We start from the raw sequence: 26,656 nt of genomic DNA, 5'->3' as shown, positions 1-26,656 counted from the left end.
TCACTCTGGCTGCTTCTTTGAGGCTATAGAGTGTGATTATGCGACTTCGGTGGAAGTGCGACTTACCAGAGGTCGCATAGTCGCGTTGCAGATAGGTCACTCACTCTGGTTTCTTCCTTGAGGCTATAGAGTGCGATTATGTGACCTTGGGAGAGTTCACAGTTTGAAAAATGTGACTTGATGGGAATTTATGACCTGGAGCTTGTAACAAAGAAATTACGACTTGTGGGGATTTCCTTTCCATTCCATATCTTTTAATCTAGGATGGGCCTTCAAGTAGATATCAATGGCTCTATACAACCCATCGTCCACTGGGCGTGCATACTCTCGCATCAATTCAACAATGGTTATGAATTTCAAAAGCTTGAGATTTGCATCTGGTGCTATTTTTGCCAGGTAGTTATCCAACAACTTGGAAACTTTGATGATGGCAGCCTGAGAAGGAGAATCGGCCAGGCCACTAGACTCGTATCCACCCAAGTTTGAATCCACTACATCCTGATTCTCATCCTGCTGTAAACAAATTTCCTAATATTCTATGCACTACATCCACATCAAACCGAGTATCCCCGTTGTGCAAGAAGGAAGGGATTAGCAGATCTTCGAGGCAGGCACATTCGAGCTGATGCCCAATTCTTTTCCCCAGATCCAACTTGCAAGCAACGGTGGTATCAAACATCATAGTAGTACAAAGCAGGCCAAAGGGAAAGGTGATGGGTATGGCATTTTTCTCTGTAGGAAAGAAGCTCACAATAGTCTCCACCATGATTCTCTATTTGTGATGCTCCAAGGCAGCAACAAGGCTAGGCAGCTTTGTCCGAGCAGAGGCATCGCATTTCTTGGAAAGCTCTTTCAGGGCCTATTCGGCATAATGCATGAGCAATGTCCTGATGCTCTCATGCCTTATGCCTATGGATTTCATGGCCAATATTACTTTCTGATACATTTCGATGCCAAGAACTGACAAATCTTCGATCCACCAATCTCCACCTAAACAGTTCTGTTGACAATTATTGCTCTATAGCCTGCCAGAGCTACTGGAATCCAGACGTGACATGATTGATGCCATCTGATCCCTAGAAGCCTTTGAAGTAATTGCATCAACGCATTTGCTTACAATTTTCAGTTCCTCTACAAGGGGAGCAGATTCCCGCAACTGTGTATAACTTCGGTAGATTTTTCAAGGATTTGGGCCACAACTTCATCAAGATAGGCTTCCGTGCGAGCCATTAGGTTTTCTTCTGTGTAGTCCTCAGTCATTTCAAGATATTGGGAAACACAGTGAAGATGGGCCACATTTAATGAGGTGATTTCAAAGTTGATGCCATCGTTGAAACTTTGCTGCTAATTCAAAAGTGTGTGCTCTACCGGGTAAGTCAGGGAAATCTAGCTTTAAAGTATCGCGGTCTCTTGCATCTGCTACTAGATTTTGGGTCCGCCTGCTCCGTGATACCAATGGAAACTTGTGCAATGCAAGGCATCCACCATCAAAATCTATAAGAATGTCACTTGGAACATCTGAAAAAAATCATATGTCCACTTTTTGATGTTGTTCCTTTGGTGTGATTGACCGATTCCTAGAGCTTGTATGGGACTATCTTTCCAACCCGCAACTTATGTTAGAAACCTTTCAAGTCCACATTTAACATTACTTTTTGGGCAAATAGTTGCCTCGTTGGATATGTGCCCGAGCCACCTCTCCTTGATCCCTGTAGAGAAGGTGAAACAAAACAATCACTTTACCCAAACAACATACACATGTATATATTTGCACATGGAAGCATGGAACTTGATGAAAACAATGGAAATAACTCATTAATGGAACATGCATCCCAAGTATCCCAATTTAAGGTGTCATACATTGTATGGTTGAGTGAATTATGCTTTCATTTGGAAATTAGCTCAACATTCAAGCACCTTAACGGGCTTACTAATTACAAGTGATCATGGTATTATATGAGGCCTAAGGTAATCTCCTACTCATAGGATAAACACCTAGGAATATCTTGTTGATACACATTTGAGGGTGAGGACAGATTCAGAACAAGGAATCACATATTCCAAAGTTATCAGGATGCAAGGGAAAGATATAATGCCCATAGACCCTGACACACATGTTGAGGGGAAGGGTCTGCCAGGCGCCTGAGGGAAATGTGCTGTTATGACTCCCACGATGATACAATGTGATGCCGAGGAGAGTGCACCCCTAGAGGCATACAAATTTGGTGACAAAAAGGGGGTGGAACACTCTTCTAACAATCTAAGGTTTTTCCCAAACCCTAATATTTCCAGTCTGACAGAAGCCACATTAAATGCATGCTTGTTCAAATATAGGACCTCCACTGGTCACGACGTGTATCATGCAAAAATGAGCTTTAAAACCATGATAAACTCTTAACACATTAATGAAACCACTAACCTTCAAAGCCTTAATAGCTTGGGGTGAGTGGTGGGGTACCCAAAATTTTGAATATGCCCAAAAATTTGGGTGGTGTTGTAGCGGCTACAACAATTGGCAAACCACTGGTAGAATCCAGTATCTCTATCAACACCCCTGTAGTAGTCCGAGTGTGAATAATGATGCAAGGGAATATTGAACAGATGCTATGGGCACCTCTTGCATTGCCATGACCTTTGCAGATATGCCTTCCCTCGTGCCTCAGCTAGGTCTTGCCAGTTAGTAAACACCCAATTGACAATTCACACATGCCGATAGTTGATGATGATGCAAAGAATAGGGCAGAGGGCTTATTGTATTCAGAATTTTAAAAGTAAGTTTATGGTGTTGCTCCACTGCCAGCGAGCTTGGACAATACCCCGGTGGAGTCACTTCAAGAAATCACAAACGTTGCTCCGCTGCCAGCGAGCCTGGTCAGTACCCCGATGGAGTCGTTGAATTATCTCTCTGCGCAGGAAGCCTTTCTCGAGCACTTACCATTTATTTGGTTTCATTTTCTTCTACATGTGCATTTACACTTATTTTTGGGCGTTCGTTGCGCTAGGGTGGATGAAGGATCTTGATCTAGGTGGCTCCAGAAAGACACACATGAGAAAGATGGCTCAAAAATCAAAGTTTTTGGATTATGCTCAAACTAGAACTAGATCGAAGACCTCATCATCCTGATCATGGTGGTGTGAACGGTTCGTCAAACCGAGCTCGTATGCGAAAGATAAAGCTCTTCAAAGTTTGACATGGCAGGAGAAAGTGGGCCCCACACTGTTCCACATCGCATCCCAGTAAGGAAGTGGGACCCACATGGCAGCCCTTCAGAGATTGACACTTGGCATTCTCTCATTTGTCTCCTAAACCTGCATAAGAGACAAAATCATTTTTAAAATGGTTAATAAATAACCATATAACGAAATGTTTCAATATAGTTATTAAAATAACTATATAATACAATAAAACCATCAAACACATGGTTTCAGGATCGGTGGCAACAAGCTCCACCGAACCCTTTTAAAACAACCTTATCGCAATAATTGCAACCATATATATATATATATATATATATATATATATATATATATATATATATATATATATATATATATATATATATATATATATATATATATATATATATATTATGGGATCGACGGCCACAACCTCCGCCGTACCCTCCACAACTGTCACACCCATATATATATATATATATATATATACATATAACAGAACTCTGTATTAAGGGGTGGGCGTGGGCCATTGGCGGTGGACCTAGCCCACACCCCGAAGCCATATATATACATATATCGCCCCAACCCATAATAGTCATGCCGATGTCTATGTCGAAACATCTGTTAAAGCATCGACTGAAAACGTCGATCGCTGATTTTGATACATCACCGATAACGATATCGACGGAACCCTTGATATCACACCAATTTAATTGGCGCTGATCCTTGCCGACTGCCGATTGCGATAAGCGTCTAAAGGCGGACCCGATAGGGTTTGTAGGGCCGATTTAAAATGTTTTGAAGTCCGACTTTCAAGGATTTTGGTTAGATTTATCAGTTTTTAGTGTATTTCTATTTTAAATAGAAAGAAGGCTATTTGTTACACCAGTCGATGCTTCTAAGCAAATGGCTTCTATTTTGAACAAAACCGACCTCCGATTTTTAAGCGCAGCTTTGATCCAAACGTGTTATAACACACGATGGTGACAGAGAGTTGAGAGGAGCACAGGAAGGTTGTGTAACAGTGGGTGAGGGCAGTATGATAGGAAGCTCGAGAGGCTGCATGGAAAGGCTGCGAGGAAGAGGCCCGAGAGCCTGCGTGCCAGAGAGATCTTGGAACCCCATAGAGCCATAGAGCTTGATCAATCCAGAGCACAGATAGCCATAAGAGTCATAGGGCTTGAAATTCTGGCAGATCGCAGAGCTACAGTGATAAGCCAGAGCGCTATAGGGCCAGATCGCCCTAGAGCTGCAGAGCAAGAAATCCAGAGCAGTTATTCTTCTGTGATCAATTCTTCTTCATGTGATTGATTCATCTTTTGATCAATTCTTCTTGCTTGATTCTTCTTTGTTTGATTCTTCTTGCAATCGATGCTATGAAATTGATATTTAGCAAGCTTCAACATTTTTGATAGCTATGTTTCAGATGTCCACTTTCTTGTGCGAGCATCCATCTTCATACGATCGATGCCTTGAGAGCAATGGTCCAAGTAGCTTCAGCAGTGAGACATCCACTTCTTCAGATGGCCCTTAGTTGTGAGGTATATGATGTGTTCATGTACTTCTTCTTTCTGCATTATGTTGTATAAATCAATGATTGATGTTGATGCAGGATCTTGTTTATTACATGTTGTCATGATTCCTTGCTTCATGTTATGCAGAATCTTCTATGTGATGTACTTGTTGTCATAAATCTTCATGTTATGTTTTGAGATCCCTTGTTGAATGTTGCTGGGATACTCTTGTTGTCGTCATGCATGTGTTTTGTTTTGACATCCCCTTTGTGCCATGTTGGCGGGATGCTCACCATACAGGTTTTTGTGTCATACTGATAGGAGTCTTTTGATTGAGAGTTCTAGTTGTGGAACATATTAGAGCCACTCCTGTGTGAGGGCATTCTTCCTTGAATGATTGAGACAACATCTCTTGTGTACATCATCTTTATTGACAACACTTAATGTAGCAGCCTACACCATCTTGACACTGGGGCCCGAAGACGTAGTCCCTCCTGGACGAACTCCGTTATCAATGCTTATGTTTTCATGTGTTGATGATTGTTATGTTCCTCTTCTTTTCTGCATGTAGATGTATTCATTAATGTTCTTTAAAAAAGCAATTTTAACACATCACAAAAGTAAAAGGTCTTGGAAGGGTCCTTCTTCACACCCGGACCTGGATCAAGTGGTATTGGAGCGGTCTTTACGTGTATGTGAATTGCAGTGTGAACAATGGAACATGCAATGACAGAGGATGAAAGAGAAATGTATGAGACCATGCTCGACATTTCCAAGAAAGTGGAAATTGTGTATGAAACTCTATAGAAAGAGACAAAGGAAAAGGAGCGATTACAGCTTCAGTTGAAAGCCACAGAAGAGGCCATGGATGAACTGAAGCAAAACAAACATAATCTTCAAACAGAGAATGATGAATTGAAGATGCACTTACATGAAGAGAAAGAGGAAAAACAAAGTTTGCTATGATAGCTGCAAGCAAAGGACGAGGCCTTGGAAAATCTGCAGTGTAACCCATATGAGGTAAAAACTAGTTCTCCATCTTCATGTATGTTTCCTGATGATGATTTCGCTGTGTTTGAAAATCACACCACAGGAATTGGCTCCAAACTGTTGAAGAGAATGGGATATGAAGGGAAAGGCTTGGGTGTTAATGGCCAAGGCATTGTCAATCCCATCCAAGTAGAGGAATTACTGTGTCGAGCAGGACTTGGGTATGTCAGGAAAGAAGTTGGGGAAGGCACTGAGACAGTTAGTGAACCACCAACAATGGATGATGAGCAGCCCTCATCAATTCTTTCCAAATTGAAAGAGAAGGTAAAAGATGTTGATTTCCTTTCGGTTTCATCTTCTCATAGTATGATGTCTGTTGGAGATTTGGAGATCCCCATTACAGGGACAAACATGAGGCTCCTTACAAAGACGAGGCACGAGGAGAAAGAACTTGGTGCTAATAACCAAGGCATAACTCAACCTTTGGAGGTTGTGCATGAACATCGATTTGCAGGCTCGAGATACACCAAAGGAGAGTGCTCAAAGGTGTTAGATTCGTCCGAGACATCGTCGAGGAAAGAGTATGATGGGAAAACATCCCCATCATCCCATGGCAGTTTCCATTGTAGGGAGAGAGCGGAGGCAAGCTCTCATCGCCATACTGGCATCAGAGACAACAAAGGAAGGTATAATCACTTTCAATCTTCAAATGTTCATTTTGACCATGTTGTTAATAATGAACGAAGATCAAGGAATCGAAAAACATTTAATTTTTGTGGTTTACCTAACCATACGTTTTCTAAGTGTTGGAAAAGAATGGCAGCACTCATGAGGCGTGAAAGACCCTCTCAAAAGCATGAAAGGAACTAGGTTAAGTAGATATGGAGGAAGACAACCTATTGCAGTCATTGCGACAAAAATGGCCATCAAAGAGCCACTTGTTGGAGGCTCCATTCGGAACAACGCCCTAAAGACAAAGCGTTGGTGCATGAACCAGGAAGAGCAGTTGCCCAATAGGAAAAATCACCTCAAGGAGGTGACCCATTCACATTGATCAGTGAGAAATGGTTTCTAGACATGTTGTTGTTTCATGGTCATTCTTTTGTAAATAATTTGTTTCATTTTAAAGTGTAAAAGTGATGATGTGTTTTCCATCACTTGGTCAACAACAATGATGTCTGGTCATGTTTCAAGTCGTATTTTTAGTTGCAAGTTAAAGCTCTGAAAATGATGTTATGTTTCCATCACTTGTCAAAACAATAATGTTTGGCCTTATGAATGTAAATCATGTGTTGCCGTGATGAGGTGTTTTCCATCACTTTTTCAAGCAACAATGATATGTTGGCCTTGTTGTCATAGCTGGAGTATTACATCCATCTTGATGTAAACTTGACCACCGAGTATGTGTTATAAACTTGGGGCAAGTGTGGGACGTTTGGGTTTTTTTAGTTGATCATGTCATTCAAAGCATGTAATTTGAAAAAAAATATACTACAGGTTGCAAAAGTAGCAAGTGTCGGTTCGTCGCTTAAGGCTTCGAAGAAAAAAGGTGAAGGAGATGGAAGCGAGACCTTTTCAGGACTCTTGTTGTCAGGCCAGGCAGTAACTCTCCAAAGGCAGAAAAACTAATTTGTCTGATTATTTTATAGGTAGGGTATTGTTATATACATTAGGAGTGATTGTTCAGTTCATCTCCCGATGACTGTTCACATTCCTGATTTATTTATTTACAAATTCCCCCAATCATGAAGATTAGGTGTCAACATTCCCCCCCTTAATCTGAAGGGATGTTGGTGAGTCCAAGCATCATTCTGAATCGTTCAAGCTTTTCCTTTCCAAGTGCTTTGGTGAAGATGTCTGCAATTTGCTCATTTGTGGAACAATGACGGAGATGGATTGTTTTGGCCTCAACATGATGTCGAATCAGATGATATTTAGTATTGATATGCTTTGTTTGATCATGGAACTTTGGATTCTTGGCCAACTTTATTGCAGAGGTGTTATCAATCATGAGTGGAGTTGATTGTACTTGTTTTACCTGCAAATCTTCAAGAATTTTCCTGAGCCACACAATTTCTTTCGTTGCTTCAGTTGCTGCCACGTATTCTGCTTCTGTTGTGGAATCTGCTGGAACTGATTGTTTGCGTGATCTCCAGGAGACAGCTCCTGATCCAAGACTTATAGCATATCCTGAAGTAGATACCCCAGTTTCTTTGTTTCCATCGAAGTCTGAATCAGAGTATCCAATCAAGCTGAAGTCGTCCACCTGTGTATACTTGATTCCAAGGTCTTGAGTTCCCTTCAAGTACCTTAGAACTCTTTTTGCAGCAGACCAATGTCCCTCACAAGGCTTTTGCATGAACCTGGAGAGGATTCCAACAGTAAATGAAATGTCTGGTCTGGTAGTAGTGAGGTAGATGAGACTTCCTACAAGCTGTCTATACTTTGTTGCATCCTCAAATCCCTTTCCTTCAATAGATGTGAGCTTTAAGTTTTGTTCCATTGGAGTAGAAAGAGGATTGCACTCTGTCATGCCAAATCTGTTTAAAAAATCTCCAATGTATTTCTTTTGAGAAAGAAATATGGATTTTGGATGTTGGGTTACTTCAATGCCAAGATAGTAATGAACATAGCCAAAATCAGTCATTTCAAAACTTTTCCCCAATTCCTTCTTTATGGATACAATGTAGCTTTCATTTTTCCCTGTCATTAAAAGATCATCTACATATACCACAAGATACACAACTGTTTTTCCAACTTTCTTGACAAATAAAGTTGCATCATCAAGATCAAAATGATTGAAGTTGAGTTTCAGAAGATGCTCAGTTAGTTTTTCATACCAGGATCGCGGTGCTTGTTTGAGGCCATACAAGGACTTCACAAGTTTGCATACTTTATGTTCATGTCCTTTCACAGCAAATCCTTCAGGCTGGGACATAAAAACGTTCTCTTTTAGATCTCCATTCAAGAATGCAGTTTTTACATCCATTTGATGGACTTTCCAACCATTCTGAGCTGCTAGTGCAAAGAGTGTCCGGATGGTGGCCCATTTTGCTGTGGGGGCAAAAGTTTCCTCATAATCGACCCCTTCCTTCTGTGCAAAACCTTTTGCCACAAGCCTAGCTTTGTGCTTGTCAAGTGAGCCATCAGCTTTGTACTTGTTCTTGTAGACCCACATGCAGCCAATTGGTTTGGTTCCAAATGGAGGATCAACCAGCTTCCAAGTGCCATTCTTTATGAGGGCATCATACTCCTTTTGCATCGCTTCTTTCCATTCATCATGAGAAGAAACTTCTTTGAAGGAAGTTGGTTCAAAATCTGTAGACAAGTTCAATTCACAATCATAAGTAACATCCATATCAACAGGTGAATTAGAGTCATCTACATCACCTCCATTTTGTCGGTTTGAATTTCTGGTTCCTGTTTTTCCAATTTCATCAAGATGAACACTTTCAAGTGTCTTTGTCAGCCACTTTGGGGGACCTTTCTGAGATGGTCCAGGCTGCTCTATTGATTGAGTTGGGACTGAATCAAGATTGAGTCTCCCAATTCTATCAATTACATCACTTAAAGCATCATCCGTTGTTGGAGTTTCATGTAGAGGAGATTGTTCTTCAGAAGAAGATTCCACATGTTGTTCTAGTATAGGAATACCCCCTTCAAGATGTGGAATCTGATTATCAAACTCTTGAAATGATTTTGTTTTTGCGAATCTATCCAAGCGATCAAGTTGCCGCTCAACAACATTGTCAGATTTGGATGATTCAAGAAAAATTACATCTCTAGATACAACAAACTTTTTATTTACTTCATCATAGGGACGGTATGCTTTGGAGGTGTTTGAATACCCCAGGAAGATACACTTACGACTTCTAGCACCAAGTTTGTTTCTATGTACCTTTGGTATCAAACATAATAGGTGGAACCAAAGATCCTGAGATGTTTTATCGAAGGAACATGTCCATACCACAATTCATAAGGAGTCTTGTTTCTTATAGCATTAGATGGACATCTATTCTTTATATATGCAGCACATAGAACAGCATCAGCCCAAAACATTATCTTTATATTTTTGAAGAAAAGCATGGATCGTACCATATTCAAGATTGTTCTATTCATTCTTTCAGCTACACCATTCTGTTGGGGATTATAAGGCACAGTTGTTTGATGTTTGATCCCATGTTGGAGAAGATAGTTTTCAAATTCATTTGATGTATATTCTTTTCCATTATTAGTGGGAAAAGACCCAATATGAGATTGTGCATCATTTTCAATCCATTTATGAAAATTCTTGAATGTTTGAAAGGCATCAGATTTGTTCTTCAATAAATAAACCCAACACATTCTGGTGTAATCATCAATAAATGTCATGATATATTTATTTCCATTTGCAGAAGGAACAGGCATTGGATCACATAAATCTGAATGAATGAGTTCAAGCTTCCTATGTGCTCTTGAATGTGAATCATGAAAAGACTGTTTACTATGCTTTCCTAGAATGCAAGCATCACATTGCTTATGTTTCCTAGGAATTGTAGGAAAACCAGCAACACCATTTTTCTTCAACAAGCGGAGACTGTCATAGTTTAAATGTCCAAATCTAGCATGCCATAATAAACTTGATGGAAGTGTACCTTCTTCATGATGAGAAATATATGAGAAATGTTGTGCATGAGCAGAGGTTCCTTGCAGTTTGAGAAGCCTTTCTTCTTCTATTCCCCTCATGACAAGTGAGTGGTCAGATGCTTTTCTTACCTCAAGCTTGCCATCAAAAATATGAATGGAGTGACCTTGCTGGCGGATGTGGACCAAGGACAAAAAGTTTCTCTTGAGCTGTGGGAGACATAAAACATGATCCAGAAGAAAGTCAGGAAGACCAGGCAATTTAAGCCTGATTGTGCCAAGCCCTGATGGCTTGATTTTTGACTGATCTGCAAAGTATACTGCTCCATCAACATTGTCAGTGAAATCTTCAAAAAAATCTTTTCTATGAGTCATATGACAGGTTGCTCCTGAATCAAGCAACCAATCATTTTTCGAAGAAGCAAGTGAAGCATTAAAAAAATCTTCATTTAATCCAATGTTACATTGTGCCAAAATATAGTGAGCGGATTCAGGTGCTTTACCTTTGTCTGTATCATCAGTTTTACCTTCTTGCTGGTTTCTTTTCTGCTCAATTTTGTCCCATGGTAGCTTGCATGTAGAAGCATCATGTGATCCATTTCGTTTGCAGCGAATGCAATGCAGATCTGCCTTTTCTCCTTGAGAATGTCTGCCCCCCTGCCTCTGAAGTATCTTCCTCTTCCTCTTCATCCACCTCTTCCTCTTGTAGAATCTTGAGCAGGATGCTTCTCTTTATGAGCAAGGCACACAGTCTCTTCAGAAGATTCAGGGGATGTCGTCTTTCCAAAGGCTTTCTCTCTTTCAACAAACTTTTTCACAAGAGAGTCAAAGGTTATATCTTTAAGATTTCCATTTGCTTTTAAAGACTCAAGATAATTGGAGTAAGTAGGATAGAGTGCCTTGAGAAAAGAAATAAGAGGGATATCCAACTCAACCTTAGTGGATTTGATATCATGCATTATAGACTTTACTTCAGATGCAAGAGCAAGAGGATCATTATTTTTCAGTTCAAGAGTGAAGAGTTTAATCATGAGCTGAACAACTTCAAGTGCAGAATGTGAGTCATAGAGTTCTTTCAGCTTTTGTAAAGATTCAAAGGCAGTTGAATATGATGAAATATGGCGACTCACCTCTTCATTTACAGATGCTGCGATTAATGCATAGGATTTACTGTTCTTGTTTTCCCAAATGACGAGCTCTTTGTCTGATGTAGGCTGCACTGGGTCATTGTCTCCTTCTCCGACACACACACTCCTTTCCACAACTCATTGAAGATGAGGGTGTGTTTTATCATCCGAGACCATTCAGGATAGTTCTCATTGCCAGTGAGAACTATTCCTACCATAGAGATGATTGAATGCATTTTGTAAAAAATACTTCTGCTGATAAAAAAAAAAAAACTTCTGCTGATAAAAAAAACTTCTACTGATGTACAGAGAAATTGTACTTAAAAAGGCATTCTCAAAGGATTTCAAATCTCTTCCTTACGCTACAACTTTATGCACTATATTTTCTTCAAATCCCTCTAATGTTAGATAAAAGCATCCAACATACCATGTCATGGGCATTTAATATCAACGCATACCCATCACAACTTATAAAGCTGCACTAACTATATTCCATATTTCATATAATTTCATTGCATCAATGTGTATGCACAGTATTCAATAGTGTGAGCAAACCACAATACCCAAAATTTTACCCCAAAAATCTAGGCCAAAGGAACTCCCCAGAATCGCAGTGACTATGTGTCGAAACCGCAAAAGGAGGCCCAAACTGATAAGGAACAAAATGTTGGAGGCAGAATAAATCGTAGCTGACGAGTGCAGAGATTATGGTTTTACATTAGGAGTGATTTAGAGTTTTACCGCATTTTCTCATTTTTGCGTTGGAGAGAATCTCGACATTGGGTTTGAAGGGTATTCTTACAGCTTAAAAGATGATGCCAATCTTCGCCAGTTTATTACCACCGTCCAATCGACTTCTCTGCCTCTATTAGGATCAACAAATAACTCGTTTCTAGCTCCTTTGAATTCTTTGCCAAGTTATTTGTCTGATCTCGTTTCTAGCTGGCGAGTCGAAACCATCGTTGCAGCCTGTCACATACGATACCATCGCCTTCTTCCTCATCCGCTTCAAATCTTCAAGCAGCTACAACTCGTTACATAAATCACGATTCACCACCGGTGAGGCAGAGAGACGCCATCAACATGCAGAACGAAGAAGGACAGAATATCGATCTTTACATTCCAAGGAAATGCTCTGCAACTAATCGACTGATAACTTCAAAGGACCATGCATTAGTGCAATTAAATATCGGGCACCTGGACGAGAACGGGATATACACGGGCCAATTTACAACCTTTGCTCTCTCTGGCTTTGTACGAGCACTGGGGGAATCCTCATTCAGAGTGGCGAAAAAATGTTTGCCACAACAGTGAGGTATTTTGCAAAGAAACCGAAGCTCACGACCCTCTTACCGTTACAGGCACCAACGCATATCTGGGCATGTCAGGCCATGGACAGAGGCAGTGGCAAACTATTTCAGGACAGAGGCAGAGCAGTGCTTAGGACAGAGGCAGTGGCAAAAAATGAAGGGAGTTACAACTATTTTTAGAACTGGCTCTAATACTATGTGAGACCAGGCAGTAACTCTCCAAAGGCAGAAAAACTGATTCGTCTGCTTATTTCATAGGTAGGTTATTGTTATATACATTAGGAGTGATTGTTTAGTTCATCTCCCGATGACTGTTCACATTCCAAATTTATTTATTTACAAATTCCCCCAATCATGAAGATTAGGTGTCAACACTTGTGATGTAGACAGGGTATAGATAAAGATGCATATTATTTTTCATGCTTTTGAGTGATTGTTTAGTTCATCTCCTGATGACTGTTCACATTCCTGATTTATTTATTTACAAATTCCCCCAATCATGAAGATTAGGTGTCAACACTTGTGATGTAGACAGGGTATAGATAAAGATGCAGATTATTTTTCATGCTTTTGGAGGACCAAAAGCTCCTCAGTGGGGAGGATTGATCTAGGTGGCTCCAGAAAGACACACAAGACAAAGATGGCTCAAAAATCAAAGTGTTTGGATTATGCTCAAACCAGGACCAGATCGAAGACCTCATCATCCTAATCGTGGTGGTGTGAATGGTTCGTCAAACCGAGCTCGTATGCGAAAGATAGAGCTCTTCAAAGTTTGACATGACAGGAGAAAGTGGGGCCCACAGTGTGCCACATGGCATCCCAGTAAGCAAGTGGGACCCACATGGCAGCCCATCAACCATTGACACTTGGCATTCTCTCATTTGTCTCCTAAACCTGCATAAGATTTTTAAAATGGTTAATAAATAACCATATAACAAAATATTTCAATATAGTTATTAAAATAACTATATAATACAATAAAACCATCAAACACATGGTTTTGGGATCGGTGGCAACAAACCCCGCCGAACCCTTTTAAAACAACCTTATCACAATAATCACAACCATATATATATATATATATATATATATATATATATATATATAATGGGATTGGCAGCCACAACCTCCGCCGAACCCTCCACAACTGTCGCACCCATATATATATATATATATATAATAAAATAAAACTCTGTATTACACCCTGAAGCCATATATATACATATATCACCCCGACCCATAATAGTCGCGCCGATGTCTATGCCAAAACATCCGTTAAAGCGCCGACTGAAAACGCCGATCACTGATTTTGATACATTGCCGATAACGATATCGGTGGAACCCCTGATATCGCGCCGATTTAATCGGCACCGATCCCTGCCGACCACCGATTTCAATAAGCGTCTAAAGGTGGACCTGATAGGGTTTGTAGGGCCGATTTAAAATGTTTTGAAGTCCAGATTTCAAGGATTTTGGTCAGATTTATTAGTTTTTAGTGTATTTCTGTTTTAAATAGAAAGAAGGCTATTTGTTACACTAGCTGATGCTTCTAAGCAAACGACTTCTATTCTGAACAAAACCGACCTCCGATTTTTAAGCATGACTTTGATCCAAATGTGTTATAACACATGATGGTGACAAGGAGACGAGAGGAGCGCGGGAAGGCCGTGTAATATTGGGCGAGGGCAGTATGACAGGAAGCCCGAGGGGATGTGTGGAAAGGCTGCGAGGAAGAGGCCCGAGAGCTTGTGTGCCAGAGAGAGCTTGAAAGCCAACACAATGCTTGAACCCCATATAGCCATAGAACTTGATCAATCCAGAGCGTAGATAGCCATAAGAGTCATAGCGCTTGAAATTCTGGCAAATCATAGAGCTGCAGTGATAAGCTAGAGTGCTATAGGGCCAGATCACCATAGAGCTGCAGAGCAAGAAGTCCAGAGTAGTTATTCTTCTGTGATCAATTCTTCTTTATGATCGATTCTTCTTCATGTGATCAATTCATCTTTTGATAAATTCTTCTTGATTGATTCTTCTTTGTTCGATTCTTCTTGCAATCGATGCTGTGAAATCCATATTCAGCAAGCTTCAACATTTTTGATAGCTATGTTTTAGATGTCCACTTTCTTGTGTGAGCCACCATCTTCATACGATCGATGCCTTAAGAGCGATGGTCCAAGCAGCTTTAGCAATGAGACATCCACTTCTTCAGATGGCCCTTGGTTGTGAGGTATATGATGTGTTCATGTACTTCTTCTTTCTGCATTATGTTGTACAGATCCATGATTGATGTTGATGCAGGATCTTGTTTATTACATGTTGTCATGATTCCTTGCTTCATGTTATGCAGAATCTTCTATGTGATGTACTTGTTGTCATAACTCTTCATGTTATTTTTTGAGATCCCTTGTTGAATGTTGCTGGGATACTCTTGTTGTCGTCATGCATGTGTTTTGTTTTGACATCCCCTTTGTGCCATGTTGGCGGGATGCTCACCATGCATGTTTTTGTGTCATAATGATAGGAGTCTTTTGATTGAGAGTTCTAGTTGTGGAACATCTCTTAGAGCCACTCCTGCATGAGGGAATTCTTCCTTGTATGATTGAGACATCATCTCTTGTGTACATCATCTTTATTGACAACACTTAATGCAGCGGCCTACACCATCTTGACACCGGGGCCCGGAGACGTAGTCCCTCCTGGACGAACTCTGTTATCAATGCTTATGTTTTCATGTGTTGATGATTGTTATGTTCCTCTTCTTTTCCACATGCAGATGTATTTGTTAATGTTCTTTTAAAAATCAATTTTAACACATCATGAAAGTAAAAGGTCTTGGAAGGGTCCTTCTTCACACCCGGACCTGAATCAGGTCCAGACTTATTTTACGAGCAAGAGAGGTTGTTTCTTATTTGATAGAAACTAAGAGATATCCTGATTTAGGGTTGTCATCATGCCAGGCTTCCACATCTCATTTCCATTCAGCAATTGAACAATGAACACAAGTCATTGAAACAATCAAGACCATGTTGAGCACAAGTTTAAGGTTATGGGTATAGGTTGTTTAAACTAATTAGGGTTCCTCATGAACAATCTGTTCTTATTTTCCTTGTTGATAAATTGGGCTCGCAAGGGAGATATCCAGGATGAAACTTTGATGACTGGCTCCAAGAGAGGCTACTCATTGGTGTAACCATCACAACTTCACACCATCATTAGGGCTAGGGTTTTGGTTCTAGGGATATCAAACAGGTGTGAAGAGGTCGAAGCAATGCACTTCAAGGCTGGAGCAAGGGAAAAAGGTGCTAGAAAGCTATTCATGGCAGCACATGTTTGAAATCTTCAGGTTCATGAAGGCTCGTGTGGCGGTATGCAACATAGGCTAGGTCAAAGGTGAGTGTGTGCCAAGCAAGAAAGAAAGTGTATGATGCAACGCAACAGACACAATTAATGACGCAATGTAATGTTATGTGTAGAAGAGATCAACTAATTTAAATTAAAAGACCAATGCAATGCATATGCAAGATTTCATGAATTCCATTCGACAACAAAAAAATACAAGGACATGAGTGCAAAAAGAAACAAGCAGGGAACTAACTACCTATAATAAAGAAAATGAAGCATGACAAATTTAAATCATAAAGCAAATTCTAATCAATTGACTAATAAGAAAAACTAAAACCTAACTAGTCTAAACCCTAAATCCTAATTTAACCAGAGCATAGGTCCGGTTATGTGAAATCAAACTTCCAATGTAGCCACTGCAGCAGTTCACAACTTGCAAAAACAAAGATGACAACAATTAGAATTTGTGGAAAGAGTTGTGCAAAAAATAACATGCTTACCTGTAAAGCATGCACCACAGAAAGAATATCTCGTCCACCTACAGGGAAACATGTCAGAGAAGACCTTTCAAGGAAAATTGCAACCCAATCCTGGTAAATCGAACCACAAGCGTGAAATTTATAGTCATCCAGCCATAACATACATCCGTTTATGCTTAACCCTAAATCCAATGCAAGTAAGGCAAGATGTTGTCAGCTAGTAAAGGAATCTGCCAGATTAATCTGATCTGCGACCCTATCATGATGTAGAGGATGATCAACTTGGTAACCCTCAAAAGAGGGGCCTCTGTCAGGTGTCACTGAGATCCTTGAGGATTCAAAGACAAAAACCCTAATTTCAGAAACCCTAGTTTGAAATTGTTCATAGACTTCGTCAAGGACGTGAGGACCTAACATAACCATTAGCGGAAGCTATTGTGCCTCATCGTCCTGGTCAACCTCTGAACCTTCAAATGAAACACCATCAAATATTTGTAGCTTCATCAGGTTTGTATGTGAGTGCATATAGTTATTGTTGGCTGTGACTGGACAACTATCAGTGAAAATATTTTGGATTGGATCCATCGTCTAAATATTGATAGATTTGCAGCTCGACCAATGAGATTCTTTAGATTCCAGAGAATGAACTGAATCAACTGCAAGAGTGTCAGGCAAAAGGGAGATCAGGTGATTGGCACCTTCCCATATAGGAGATTATAAGGTATTTTTTGATTGTGTATGTTGATAGATTGCATTGGCTCAGAGAAAATAAAAAAGACTCGAGACAATGGCCAGAGCACTCCCTTCAACAAACAAATTAGGATATAGAGGTTGATGCACATCAGTTGAAATGTGATGGAAATATTTTCTTAGAGAGACATTTCTCAAATAAGAGGATTTCCAAGATGAGCTCGCATCTGGCAAGAAAATGTTATGAGGAGCGCGATGTGCAAAAACCCTAATTCGACTTGGTTTAGGGATCTCATCAGGAACATGGGAACTTGACATAACCATCAGAGAAAGCTGAAGTGCCTCAACTTCCCGATGAGTCCCTAAATGTTTGAAAGGTGGGTTATCAAATTCTGGGGGCTTCGTAGGATCAACAACCGGATAAGTAGGAAAATCACCAGAGGCGTGAGTGAATATATTTCTGGTAAAATGAGAATTGATGAAAAAGGGTTCAATGAAAGACCCATCATGAGATGGGCAAGATGCATGGCCCTCTTCTTCACCTATTAAAATTGTGAGTTGCAAAGATCAGGTATAAGGGGTTCAACATCTGCATACCTTGACTGTGAAACATTACCCCCACATACATGATTGCAATCAACGCGAGAAAGATAGAGGTGTGAATGATCTGAAGTAACCGCCGGTGCAGTAGACCCATGGACTAAATTAGGGTAGAATGGATGCACAGGGTCAGATGAAGGAGCACCGATCGGACCCAAACTCACATCCTGCCCATTTATGTTCACCAAAGAGAAAGACAGATTTACAGGCCTAATATGTTCCGTGGATTTGATAAGACAGTCAATGTTACTTGAGACAAGACCAAAGCCATCATACATAGGTGAATGAGATCCCGGGATATAGCGTGATGTATGTTGAATGGAATCGATCAGAAGAGATGTTATGTGATTTTAAGATTTAATACCAAAAGAATGTATGAGGGATTTAGAGGCGAGACCATCAGATCAGTTTCCCAGAAAGCACTGCTCATTGTTTGAACCATTTACGGTTACAATATTATTATGTAACAAGTCAAGAGGATGATGAGAAATTCCACAAACAGTAATCTCTTCCTTGGGGGTTTGAGGTTGTTCCAGATTCAAAGAGATCGGAAAAATAAAATTACGGGTAGAATCTTGACACTTTGTAATCTGAAAATTATGATGATACTCATGCGAAATAGGACTTGTTTCTAATCGAAAATGTTGTAAAGAAATGAGAACAAATTGTTGAACATTTATATTCAAATACACCTAGTCGACATCACTTTCAGGAAATTCAAAGAAAATATGCACATATCTGAAAGAGAAATCCTCTAAAGATTCCTCAGGTTTCATCCTAAGCTCATTTATCGTCTATAACACATCTTGAAAATCGTACCTGTCAAATGCTTGTTGGAGATTACCGACGAGTTCCTCGAATGAATGAATGGATGCTGCTAGCAACATGTGGCACCATTGCTTGGCGCGACCTTCAAGGGTGAGGGAGAAAAACACACAAGCGAACTCTTCATCGTCGATCTCAAAATATTCACAAAACTCAAGGAAATCAGAAATGTGATCGATTAAAGGTGTTCCATCTTCACCATCAAAATTTAATTGAGACAAGTGATGGAGTTGCTCCTAGGGGATGGAAAATCGAAAAATAGACAAACCAGATAAACACCCCGGGAGCAAGATTCTGGTCAGAGCCATTAACAGATATGAGACTAAACTGCAGGCTCCAAGGGCTCAACTTGTCATCTGGCCCTCCTTCTAGCGCCAATTTGTTGATGGGCCAAAATGTATCGCCAACAACTAAGGGGTATCCTCGATGTGAAGTCCCAATTAGACCTCACACCATTTGGGATAGGAGCCCCATCTGGTATGTGGGCCTGACTGCCACCATGAATGTTTTCTGCTCTTGGTTATCAAATGAGAAGGTGAAATAGTGGGGTGAGAATGAAGTGCTCGGGCAACGAAACAAAATCAGTCCAAGATTGACAAATTGCAAAAAGAGGTTTAAACAAGTCACAACAATGATAAGAAGAGATAAACGATGAGGGCGATTAGTGAGCTAAAACCCCATCGGACGTAATAAACAGGAACATGCCAGAGGTCAATTGCGAAGTAGTTCACAATATGTCATCGACATGGCAAGGACCAAGTAAACATAGATTCAAAAGTGAAACATACATGCAACCACTACGTATAAGAACATAAGATCTTGCATATATGAAAGAACACATACAAATATGGTGAGGTACCAGACAACTAATACGACGACCATGAGTTAGCATGGGAATCAATGCCAAAGATAAAATAAAACATCTTATTAATATGCTGCAACTTCAAATACATATCATGCAATTGGTCAATACCCAATAGTGGAACATGGGTTGTTCATACCATTGCCCGATGTCAAAACCCTAGCCCTACTGCAAACCCACTCTCCTAGCTACCAAGAGCTGAGTGGCCCTAGCTCTCAAGCATCAATCAACTATCTATATTGGCCTCAACTCAAGTGCTAAAAGTCCTTTGTAAGTGAGGGATGAGGGCACATTTATAGAGGTCAGGTGACTATTCACCTACCATGACCTTTGGCCTTCCCTCGTGCCATTTCAACTACCTTCATGCCTCTTGAGCTTCCTCACTAATTTCTCATGCCTACTGCGTAGTACATGCTTAATTTATCTCAACTTAGCTACTAACATCATAGGAGAACATTTACATTATGATACAAAGAAGAAGAAGTTGTAGAGGGTTCTTATAGACCCTAGAGTGCTTGTAACCAAGGTGGTTTCCAGAGTACAAAACCAAATTGTGTGGTTCCTTGGCTACATGGAATTCCATTTCAGTTTCCATCGTGTCTCAAGCAGCTATGCTGAGCCGACTTATCTACTAGTTGGGAATCCTAACTACAGGTATTCCCACAAGAAACCCTAGATCTCTCCTCATAGGTTGAGGTCCTCACTCTCTTGTACCATGTAAGATAGAAACCATAGTTATACATGATGATAATTGAAGAACCATACCATAATTATAACAATAGATAAATAAATAATCACGAAAAAACAAAATCAACTTTGGACCCCTGGATAGTCCTATCCTGTGCTACAATGCAGTCAATTAATGCAATCTTTATGGGGTGTCTCTGGGCTCCAAAATGTTTACAATAGTTCCTGAAAGAACTATCCATATCTCTCTTTGCTTTGATCAATCATCAAGAGGTGTTTTAGGGTGAAGGACCCATAACATTTGTTATCTTCTATAGAGGAAATGCAATGCTAAGAGGAAAATAGCTTCCCGAGCTTCAAGATCAAACACTATAATTATGTGGTAAACTCCCTTGAATTGATGTTGGATGACTATGGAGGTTTCTTCTCAATGCCATATATGTTCATCCACAATCCAAATATTACTACAGTCAAAGGGAATGGCATTCCATAAGAAAAACTGGTAATGTAACTTCCACTATTTCGAATAAAAGACAACTTCATCAAGAAGATTGTTTCACAACCCTTCTATAACTCCCTTTTCATTTGGACATTGATAATATCTCCCTTTTCCATCGGTAATGCTAGCCAGGAGATGACTTGTAACTAGTGCACCCCTGTAAACGAGTGGAAATTGTTTCTCCTTTATTTACTTCATGATTTCTTTTGTCTCATGGTTGCTGCACATTCTCATCATTATTTTAAGGGAAAAAGTACATAATGTTCATTTTCATTGCCCCACGCAACATCTCGAAATGGTTTGAGAAGGCCATATTCAAATCAAATCATGTCATCTTCATGACCCAAGCGTGGACCCCACAGCCTCACAATCGTTAAATCAATCGCATTTGGAAATGCGATTTGAAGAAGTTCGACAACCTCATGATCTGTTGAATAAAATGTGACCTTTGGGAGAAAATTCGATCTGTGAGGAAGTTTGCGACTTATGAATGTCACATAGGTGCGTTACAATGAAGTCAAATATTCTCGCTGCTTCCCTGAGGCATAAAAATGTAATTGTGCGACCCCGGTGGAAATGCGACTTACCAGAGGCTGCATAGCCATGTTGCAGATAGCTCGCTCACTCTGGATGCTTCTTTGAAGCTATAGAGTGCAGTCATGTGACTTCGGTGGAAGTGCGACTTACCAGAGGTCGCATAGTACTGTTGCAGATAGTTCACTCACTCTGGTTGCTTCTTTGAGGCTATAGAGTGTGATTATGCGACCTTGGGAGAGTTCAAAGTTTCACAAATGTGACTTGATGGGAATTTATGAACTAAAGCTTGTAATAAAGAAATTACGACTTGTGGGTATTTCCTTTCTGTTACATATCTTCTAATCTAGGATGGGCCTTCAAGTAGATATCAATGGCTCTATACAACCCATCATCCACCGGGCATGCATACTCTCGCATTAATTCAACAATGGTTATGAATTTCAAAAGCTTGAGATTTGCATCTGGTGCTATTATTTCCAGGTAGTTATCCAACAACTTGGAAACTTTGATGATGGAAGCCTGAGAAGGAGAATCAACTGGGCCACCAGACTCATATCCACCCAAGTTTGAATCCACTACATCCTGATTCTCATCTTGCTGTAAAAATATTTCCTAATATTCTATGCACTGCATCCACATCAAATTGAGTATCCCCATTGTGCACGAAGGAAGGGATTAGCAGATCTTCGAGGTAGGCACATTCGAGCTGACGCCTAATTATTTTCCCAAGATCTAGCTTGCAAGAAACGGTGGTATTGAGCATCACAATAGTATGAAGCAGGCTGAAGGGAAAGGCAATGGGTATGACATTTTTCTCTGTAGGCAAGAAGCTCACAATAGTCTCCACCATGATTCTTTGTTTGTGATGCTCCAAGGCAGCAACAAGGCTAGGAAACTTTGTTCAAGTAGAGGCCTTGCATTTCTTGGAAAGCTATTTCAGGGCCTATTTGGCATAATGCATGAGCGATGTCCTGATTTTCTCATGCTTTATGCCTATGTATTTCATGGCCAACATTACTTTCTGATACATTTCGATGCCAAGAACCGACAAATATTCAATCCACCAATCTCCGCTTGAACCGTTCTGTTGACAATTCTTGCTCTGCAGCCTGCCAGAGCTATTAGAATCTAGACGTGACAGGCTCGATGCCATCTGCTCCCTACAGGCCTTTGAAGTAATTGCATCAACGCATTTGCTTACAATTTTCAGTTCCTCTGCAAGGGGGAGCAGATTCCTGCAACTGTGTATAACTTCTATAGATTTTTCAAGGCTTTGGGCCACAACTTCGTTAAGATAGGCTTCCGTGCGAGCCATTAGGTTTTCTTCTGTGTAGTCCTCAGTCATTTCAAGATATTGGGAAGCACAGTGAAGATGGGCCACATTTGATGAGGTGATTTCAAAGTTGATGCCATAGCTGAAACTTTGTTGCTAATTCAAAAGTGTGTGTTCTGCAGGGTAAGTCAGGGAAATCTAGCTTTAAAGTATCACGGTCTCTTGCATCTGCTACTAGCTTTTGAGTCTGTATGCTCCGTGATACGGATGGAAAATTGTGCAATGCAAGGCATCCACCATAAACATCTATAAGAATGTCACTTGGAACATCTAAAAATAAATAAATAAATAAATAAAAAACATATGTCCAGTTTTTGATGATGTTCCTTTGGTGTGATTGACCAGTTCCTAGAGCTTGTATGGGACTATCTTTCCAACCCACAATTTATGTTAGAAACCTTTCAAGTTCACATTTAACATTACTTTTTGGGCACACGGTTGCCTCATTGGATATGTGCCCGAGCCACCTCTCCTTGATCCCTACAGAGAAGGTGAAACAAACCAATCACTTTACCCAAACAACATACACATGTATATATTTGCACGTTGAAGCATGGAACTTGATGAACATAATGGAAATAACTCATTAACGGAACATGCATCCCAAGTATCCCAATTTAAGGTGTCATACATTGTATGGTTGAGTGAATTATGCTTTCATTTGGAAATTATCTCAACATTCAAGCACCTTAATGGGCTTACTAATTACAAGTGATCATGGTATTATATGAGGCCCAAGGTAATCTCCTACTCATAGGATAAACACCTAGGAATATCTTGTTAATACGCATCTGAGGGTGAGGACTGATTCAGAACAGGGCTGGACCTTCAATCACATATTCTAGAGTTATTAGGATGCAAGGGAAAGATATAATTCCCACAAACCCTAACACACATGTTGAGGGGAAGGGTCTGCCAAGGGCCCTAGGGAAATGCACTGCTATGACTCCCATGATGATACCATGTGATGCCGAGGAGAGTGCACCCCTAGAGGCATGCGAATTTGGTGACAACAAGGGGGGGAACACTCTTCTAACAATCTAGGATTTTTCCCAAACCCTAATATTGTCAGTCTCACGGGAAGCCACCTTGAATGCATGCTTGTTCAAATATAGGATCTCCATTGATTGCGGCATTTATCATGCGAAAATGAGCTTTAAAATCACGAGAAACTCTTAATGCATTAATGAAACCACTAACCTTCAAAACCTTAATAGATTGGGGTGAGTGGTGGGGTACCAAAAATTTTGAATATGCCCAAAAATTTGGGTGGTGTTGTAGTGGCAACAACACTTTCCTACTTCCTATGTAGCAACATATTCTCTGAAATTCATTCTTCAATAAAAACCAAGCTATGACATCCCTCTCAACTAGGGAGCATCTCTTTATCCAGACTCCCTCTTAATATTAGGGAGATCTCTTCTTCTTTTCTCATTGGAGAATATTTTTTGGCTTCCAACCATTTCATCAGATTTATCATCATCCATCATGCTTATCACATCAACGAACATCTTCACCATATTGAAGATTGTGTACCTACCCAACTTAGATAGCAAGTACAACCAAAACTATAGAATCATGAAGTTAACTATATCAAAATTACGAGAGAATTTCAACTTTATACATATCAGATACCCAAGCTTAATTACAAACAAGATACATATACTATTTCAACATCTTGCACGGGACTTTGTCATAAACCCTAGACTACTTCATAACACCTTTAATTATATCTAAGGTTTCAATGTTTCTTCCAAAGGTATGACATACCTTACTACAACACATAACAAACCCTAGAAACAATTCAAACAAATATAGATCAATAAAGTATCTAAAACCTTTCAAAATTCATATGTTAGACTTCCACTAGGGTTTCATACAAATCCTAGATTTCATACAAGAGTATTAATCAATCAAAACCAATCACAACTTAGTCATCAACATGACCAACTTCCACAAGGGTTAGTTGCAATCCCTAGATTTTAAATCATCCATCAATCACAACTAAAACTCTGATTTCAACGATCTTACACAAATCTCAAATTATCACATTGTCATCAAACATCATATATTTTTACTTCTACTAAGGTTTAACTCCAAAACCCTAGATTTTCACAATATCAACAATCATTATATAAATATATCTCAAATTTTTATATTACACATACTAGATAATTTAACTACTACTAGGGTTTAGCTGCAAAACCCTAGATTTCCAAATATCATAATCCTAGAATCTCATATAAGGACTTATATTAAATCATAAGACTTATGACCATCAACAACTCGGTCAACACACATATCTAGGAATTCATTATCATGCATAATCATATCATATGTCCGACAACATTAATACATTAGACATATAATGACCTAGACCAAGCTAGGGTTTCAGACAAATGTAAATATATATATACCTAGGGCTTCATTCCTAGGATCTTACTTTAAACACATAACAAAGTTTTTTCTTTTAGGCTCAACAAACCCTAAAGATCTAGGGTTTCATAACTTAGTAAAGCAAACCCTACTATTCCAACACTTCAAAGGTTCAAGATCTTAGGTAAACATCATTCAATCCTAACAAGTTAAGATTTCATGATCATATCGAAATCCCAAACATGACATCATCAAAAAGAACTTCAAATAACATTTCACAATAACCCTAAGCAGTTTAAGGTTTCACACATTTTCAACATACCCTTAGGTTAGGGTTTTCTCGAGAACCTATCTAGGGTTCTATAAAATCAATTAAGAATACGCGTGGGGTATATTTATCAATTGACGAATCACCCAGAACAAGAATCAATAAGATTCAATATAGCTAGACACAACAATATTAGTAAGAGATTGTCAAATTAATAAACATTTACGATACATAAGTCAATGTTTTTTAGTTTAAGGCATAACTTTTTTCTTGAAAAACCTTATCTTGGATGGCTTTCTTCCATACTCCTTGAGGATATAGCAGATGCCTTCCTAATCAATACAATAGACGGGAGAATGGTGATTATATTTAGTACAATCAAAACTATATGAATACAAGAGATCAAAAACTAAAAGGAAATGAGATACTTATATTTGGGAGTTATTGGGGGCTCCCTCCAAAGCTTGAGGGATACCTATAAAATTATAAAACAAAAGAAAAATCTTTTCCAAAAACATGTTAAAACATATAAATAAAAAAATAAAAAAATATAATATCTAAGATTAAAGGCAAAGGACTTAATAGCGTATATCCCTTATATCATATTCTTCGGGTTTTACTTTCTTTGGGTCTCCTTCAACAATGTTGGCTTGATCTCTTTCTCTCTTCTTGTTTCTTGGGTTTTTGGGACAGTAACTTCTGTAGTAACCCTTCTTATGAAAATGATAGCATTCTATCTTGGACATGTCTACTTTCTTCCTCAATCCTTTTGATTTATTTCCTTTGTGTTGATAAATGTAGGACAACTAGAGAGATAATGAATTCTTCTTGAATACATGTATTCCATAGTTCTTCAAAAGTAGGGGCTTCCTTTTAATTGTTAAGACTTGCAGCAAATGCACTCCAAGTAGGTGGTAATCCTAATAGAGCAGTAATCACAAGTTCTTTGTCTAGAACAATTTCATCAATGGCCAAAAGGTCATCTTTGATTCTTGCTATATTCACAAAGAAGGAGGCCATTATATCTTCTTTAGTCATCTTTGTGGTCCTCAGTTCATTCTTCAAGCTTTCCACTTGACCAATGTTCTTAATAGTGAACAATTTTGACAAGGCTTCATACATTTCCTAAGCATGATTGATGTTGGCTATAAATGGGACAAGATTGTCCTTTATTCCTTCTACTATTAGAGTCATGGCTACCAATGCCAATTCTTTGAACATTACTTTTTCAGCATCACTAGAGTCATCTATAGGCTTCTTTACTTTTCCTTTGGCCAAATCAAGTACTTTGTTCTTTTCAAGGATGAGGTCAATCCTCTTCTTCCAAGACTTGTAGTTTGAAGCTCCTTCAAGTTTGTTCTCTCCCTTGACTGGGTTATACATGTTCTTTGAATATATTAGACTCCTTCCCTGAGAT

The 26,656-nt window shown here is 39.5% G+C and overlaps 2 pseudogenes; both read right to left on the bottom strand.

Moving 5' to 3' along the window:
• Positions 1-216: 216 nt before the first annotated feature.
• Positions 217-18,130, bottom strand: LOC149197569 (BTB/POZ domain-containing protein At5g48800-like; annotated as a pseudogene).
• Positions 18,131-21,562: 3,432 nt separating this feature from the next.
• On the bottom strand, positions 21,563-26,277 carry LOC149197568 (BTB/POZ domain-containing protein At5g48800 pseudogene; annotated as a pseudogene).
• Between the last annotated feature and the right edge of the window lie 379 nt (positions 26,278-26,656).

This window comes from Pinus tabuliformis, chromosome 2_2, assembly GCF_031772625.1.
Source record: "Pinus tabuliformis cultivar Carrire ecotype Pingquan chromosome 2_2, CPIR1, whole genome shotgun sequence".
NCBI lineage: Eukaryota > Viridiplantae > Streptophyta > Pinopsida > Pinales > Pinaceae > Pinus > Pinus tabuliformis.
This window is presented reverse-complemented; position numbering and strand designations above follow the sequence as displayed.